General features: G+C 41.1%; 1 protein-coding gene across 2 annotated transcripts in view; it reads right to left on the reverse strand.

Annotated features, from left to right (window-relative positions):
- NONO (non-POU domain containing octamer binding) overlaps window positions 1-5,676 on the reverse strand; it is a gene marked incomplete at its 3' end in the record, with an annotated part of 17,508 nt that overhangs the window by 11,503 nt on the left and 329 nt on the right. Inside the window, 1 exon segment of one of the 2 annotated variants that reach the window (XM_027770899.1) lies at window positions 5,124-5,178. 2 annotated transcript variants of the gene reach the window in all.

The raw sequence follows: 5,676 nt of genomic DNA on the forward strand, positions 1-5,676 counted from the left end.
GGGTTACAGTGTGGCCATCCCCCCTGGGGGTGATTTCTCGCTTTCTGTCTCTATGTCTCTCTCTCGCTGTCTGGCGAGCGCACGCGCCCTACAGTGAAAATCTCTCCAAAAAAAAATTTTAAAAAAAGTTACGGGGACCAGCAGATGGCAGTAATGGTTCCGTTGATGGACTCACACTTCCACCACCCTGGTTCAAGTTCTGATTCTGGCTGCTTAAACTCTCACCAACCAAGTCTATGTACATGCCCAAAATCCCAAGAGGAAAATGGAGGAGAAAGGATTGTGGCATGGCCATCCCCCCTTGGGGGTTGAGTTCTCACTTTTTTGTCTCACTGTCTGTCTTTCTGGTGAGCACACATGCCCTATAGCAAAAATCTCTCCAAAAAGAAAAAAAAATGTGAAGATGGGACCAGCAGTTGGTATAATGGCTATGTTGTTGGACTCCCATGTAGTCGACCGCAGTTCAAGTTCCAGACCCAGTGGCTTAGACTCATGCGAGCGCGTGTGCTTGCGTGCCCAAGATTCCGAAAGGAAAATGGAGAACAGACTGCGAGATGGCCACCCCCCTGAGGGGGTGATTTCTCGCTTTCTGTCTCTGAAGAGCTCATGCGCCCTATAGCAAAACCCTCTTTCCACCCCCTCAAAAAAAGACCATGCAAACATGAAAAATGTTTGATGGTCCCAGAGGGAAAAGGTTTGTTTTGTTTTGCATTTTCAATGTGTAAATGGAGAAAACAGAGGAAAAATAAATGAAAACTCCCTTCTGCCAATAGGTTATCAATAATCTGATTTTACTAATTCACTCAACTAAAATTCATTAAATGCCTACTATTTGTTAGATACTATTCTAGGTGTCTGCAATGGATCACTGAACAAAACACTCTTGCCTTCAGAGTTTAACTTCTAGTGAGAGACAAAACAAATAAATATCCATAGTAAGAGGTAAGTACCATGGGAAAATAAAGAAAATGGGGGAGGAGGGTAAAGCAAAAAAGGAATAGAAGAAGGCAGATGGCAATTTCAAACAACTGAGGTAAATCTCACTGAAAAGTTGGTATTTAAGCAAAGATGAGTTTTCTCATTTCTAACATTTCATCAATCCTGTTTCTTGTAAATATTACAAAGCATCAGAAATTATAAAAAGGTACTTACTACAAACTACATCTTTAATATAGAAAACATAGAAATAAAAACAAATAAATGAAAAATCCAGACTGGGGCTGACAGGTGGCATGGTGGTTAAGGCACTGGACTCCCACATGGTAGACTGGTTCAAATCCCGATCTGGTGGCTAGCATTCTCACTTTCTCTCTCTCTCCCCTCCTTTCTTCAAGTTAAAAAATAATAACTACAGGGACCAGCTGATGGCATAATGGTTATATCACTGGACTCTCATGTAGTCCATCACAGTTCAAGCCTGGAGCTGGTGGCTTGAAACTCACGCCAAGCCTGTGTGTGCATGTGCCCAAAATCCAGAGAGGAGAATGGAGAAGAGACTGCAACATGGTCATTACCCCCAGAGGTGATTTCTCACTTTCTGTCTCTTTGTTCTTCTGTCTCTCTGTTGAGTGCACATGTCCTATAGCAAAAATCTCTCTCTCAAAAAAACAAAAAACTAGGGGGTCAGCAGTTGGTGTGGTGGTTAAGGCACTGGACTCCCACGTGGCCAACCATGGTTTGAGTCCCAAATTTGGTGGCTTGTTCTCTCACTTTCTCTCTCCCTCCAAGTTAAAAATAATTAAATTAAATAAATAACAATTATAAAAAAAAAGTCACCACTAAAAAAGTCACTATTAACATTAACATTTTGGTATGCCCTAAAAATTAATTTACATATCTATATGTATCTGAAACGGAATATTATAAAAACTGTCTTGTCACCTACCTTTTCTACTTTATGATACTGCTTTCAGGTAATTAAAACTTTTTTTAAACAATTATTCACTTATTCCCATTTGTTGTTACTATTTATTTTTTAACTTGGCCAGAGAGAGAGAAAGGGAAAAGTGAGAAAGCAAGCCACCAGGTTCAGGATTCAAACCACAGTTGGCCATGTGGGATTCCAGCGCCTTTAACCACCACACCACCTGCCATTCCCCGGTAATTAAAACTTTTACATTTATTGTTTTATTTTTATTTTCAAGGGTTTTGCCACAGGGCCCGTGTACTTGCCAGAGAAATCACCCCTCACAAGGGATGGCCACCTATAATCCTCTCTCCTCCATTCTTGCCTTGGGATTTGGGGCATGCATGCACATGTTCCCCACGTGATTTTCTAGCAGCCAGGTTCGGGACTTGAACAGCAGTCAGCCACTTGGGAGTCCAGCACCTTAACCACCATGCCACTTGCTGATTCCAAATCTTTTACATTAATTGTTAATGAACACAGTATTCAGCTGTCAACCAAGTTCCTACTGTGTAGATGACTTGGTTGGGTTGTCTAGGTTGTTTCTAATTTTTCATCATTAAAATCAATGCTCATAGCTAAATATTTGGGCACATCCATGATTAAATACTCTCAACAATATTCATTTTTGTTTATTTACATTTAGTTTTCAATAACTGAATTAATAATGTACCAATGTGTATTCTACTTTTCCTCATTTCTGTAATGTCAACACTATTTTTTTTTTTTTTGCCATTGAGAGCATGTGCTTGCTGGAGGTGGGGGCGGGCGGATGGCCACAATCCCTTCTCTATTCTCCTCTCAGGATTTTGGGTATGCGCATATACGTGCCCAGCATGAGCCTTAAGCCACAGGTCTGGGATTCAAAATACAGTCAGTTATGTGGGAGTCCAGCACCTTAACCCACCATGCCACCTGCTGGCCCCTACTATCTAATTTTTAAGTTACATAAAGTATACCTGAATATACACTAATCTAGTAAACTACTCCCTACTATGAAACACTTAGATTGTTTTCAGTTTCTTTCTTACAGTGCTGCAGCAATAGTCTTCTTGCTTTTAGCTTTCTACTTCGCCGCTGGACTACCACATGGCTGACTGTGGTTCTAGTACCAGACCCAGTGGCTTGGATTGAAAATCACGCCAGATGTGTGTGTGTGTGTATGTGTGTGCGCACGCACCCAACCTCCCTAGGGGGTGATTTCCCACTTTCCCTCTGACTCTGTCTCTTGCTCCCCCCATCCTATGGCAAAAACCTCTTAAAAAAAGATCTGTCTTTGTGACTCTTGCCACATAGTGCAGCACTGCTTGAACACCTTTAAAAAAAGTGTTTTGTATGGTTTTCTTTTTTTACAAATAGGATGTAAAGCCTTTGAGTCAGTGGCCCTAGCCTCAGTACCCTACATTCCATTCAAGAATCCAAGATATAGTTACTTGTTAATAGAAATCTTTAGATTCGGTGACCAGCGGGTGGCATGGTGATTAAGGTGCTGGACACTCCCACATGGCTGACCGCGCACGGTTCAAGTCCTGGACTTGGTGGCTTGCTTTCTCACTTTCTCTCTCCCTCTCTGTCTCCTTCTGATCAAATTTTTAAAAAAAATTAAAATAAAATAATTCTAAAAAAAAAGGGAAATCCTTAAGATTCATTTTAAATTTAAATAGTCAAAACCCTATATTTACATCTGATCATTCCATTTCTACTTCCCAGTAGTTATAATCTACCTCTTAAAGGAGAGTGCTGGGTGCAAAATATTAAGATGTTCTCAATCACTTATGGTTACTTTAAGAAGTTATTTTTTGGGATTTAGAAAGTATAGTCTAGTAGGTAAGATAGCACCTGATGTTTATCGACAGTTAAAAGCCAGGCACTGTGCTAAGCCGGCATCATCTCATTTAGTGCTCACAAGCACTATTCCTGACAAGAAAAGTGATGCTTAGAGAAGTACTCTGCTTACCCAAGGTCCCAGGGAATGGAACCCGAGTCTGTTGAATTCTGAAATTCATACACATCTCTATCAGTACAATCTCCGTAATCAAACACACTTTGATTTCAGTTTAGATTCCAACAAACTCACCGGCCATGTCACCTAACTTAAGAGCCTCCATTTCCTGACTTAAGAAATGCCAGTAATATTTACCTCACAGGGCTGGTTATTTTAAGGCCTAAATGAAACAATGTACACACAGCACTTAGACCCTATCCGGGGAACAAAGAGAGCACTGGAGCACTCATTCCTAAAGGCAACCACCCGCCCACCCTAGTGCTACATAAATACAGGGGGTGCTCCAGTTAAGCAAATGTCATCAGTTACACTGTTCCTTGAACTTCTGAATTTCAACAAAAGGCAATTTTTAAGTAACCAAATTGCCTACCTTTGTGCTTTTGAATAAGGGCCCCTACAATGCTGGTCTTTATAATCTTTCCCTTCCATGTATTCTTTCCCAAGAGGCATCAATGGTGAAAACAAAGTAACAACAGTGCCTACAAATAGCAAGTACTTAAGCTGTACTTCTCACCTACTTCTAATGAAGACCATCAATGCAACTGTAAATAAGTGCACCGATCTCTTGTAATAAATTCACTGCTCCCTAACTATTTGGCCTCTGAAAAGAAAACAAAGATTTGCAGCAAGGATTTCCATCCACTTATTCCTCCGGAAGACTAACCCTGATGAAGAACTTTAGGGAAAATACGTATTGCTGATTTTGAAAGACTAGCTACTGGGCCTGATACGGCTATACAAATGTTTAGGTACAAGATCACTCACTACATCACACATTATCTAAAATCAAAATAAATATTCCCTTGTTTCCAGGAAAAGGATCAAATCAAAGTGAAAACTGCAGGGACTACCTGGTATAATATTACCAGACTCAGGTAACTGCCTGGATGGCCTACCTGAAAGCTGTAAAATGAACTGACAGGATAAGGTCCTTTTTTCTAAGAGGTTCTTAGAACCTTTCATTTAGTAACAAGGAAGTTAGACAAAGACTCAGTATAAAATCTAGCCAATGCCCCTCTACTAGAGTAGCCAGATTTAGCAATAAAATAACCCACAAAGATAAACAACCCACAATTAAATATAAATTTCAGATTTTCCAAAACTTTTTTGGATAAATACCATGGAACGTATACTTAAAAATAATCTATCTATTTGAAAGACCGATTCACTTGAGCGCCCTGTATTATCTTGCAACCCTACTGCGCAACCTACCTCAACTTCGATTGAAGACAGCAAAGTGCCTCCCGGTCCTCTCTAACCTCGACTTCTGTTCAAAATACAAAAAAGGGTGTCAGCTTCCGATCAGACTTTCTCCAAGCGGAAAATACCTTACAGAAAATCCGTAAGTTTAAGTTCCATTTAAAACGTGACGCTGTAAGTGGGTCGAGGAGCTAGGCAGCAAGTCTAGAAAAAGGGCGTACAGGACACCAACTACTAAAGTGGTGGGATCTGGAGGAGCGGAGGAACTTCCCACCTAACAGTTTTGACAAAGAAATATCACTGCAGGGGCCCGACTCGCCCATTCCGAATTAATGGCCTCGCGGGGCCGAGAGGAGGAGCGCCCGACAAAGCGCCTCCTCCAACCACGACTTCAGGACTCGCGCATAATAGACCCCACACCCTCGGGCCCAGCGCTGCTCAGAGGCCTGGAACTTACTGATACACCTAAGATTCCGGACGAGTCGCACAAAGAAAACAGCCAAAACAAAAACCAAAAAAAAACAAACCAAAAAAAAAAAAAAAAAAAAAAAAACCCGCGCCGGGA

The sequence above is a fragment of the Tupaia chinensis genome, unplaced genomic scaffold, assembly GCF_000334495.1.
Source record: "Tupaia chinensis unplaced genomic scaffold, TupChi_1.0 Scaffold000165_2, whole genome shotgun sequence".
Lineage (NCBI taxonomy): Eukaryota > Metazoa > Chordata > Mammalia > Scandentia > Tupaiidae > Tupaia > Tupaia belangeri.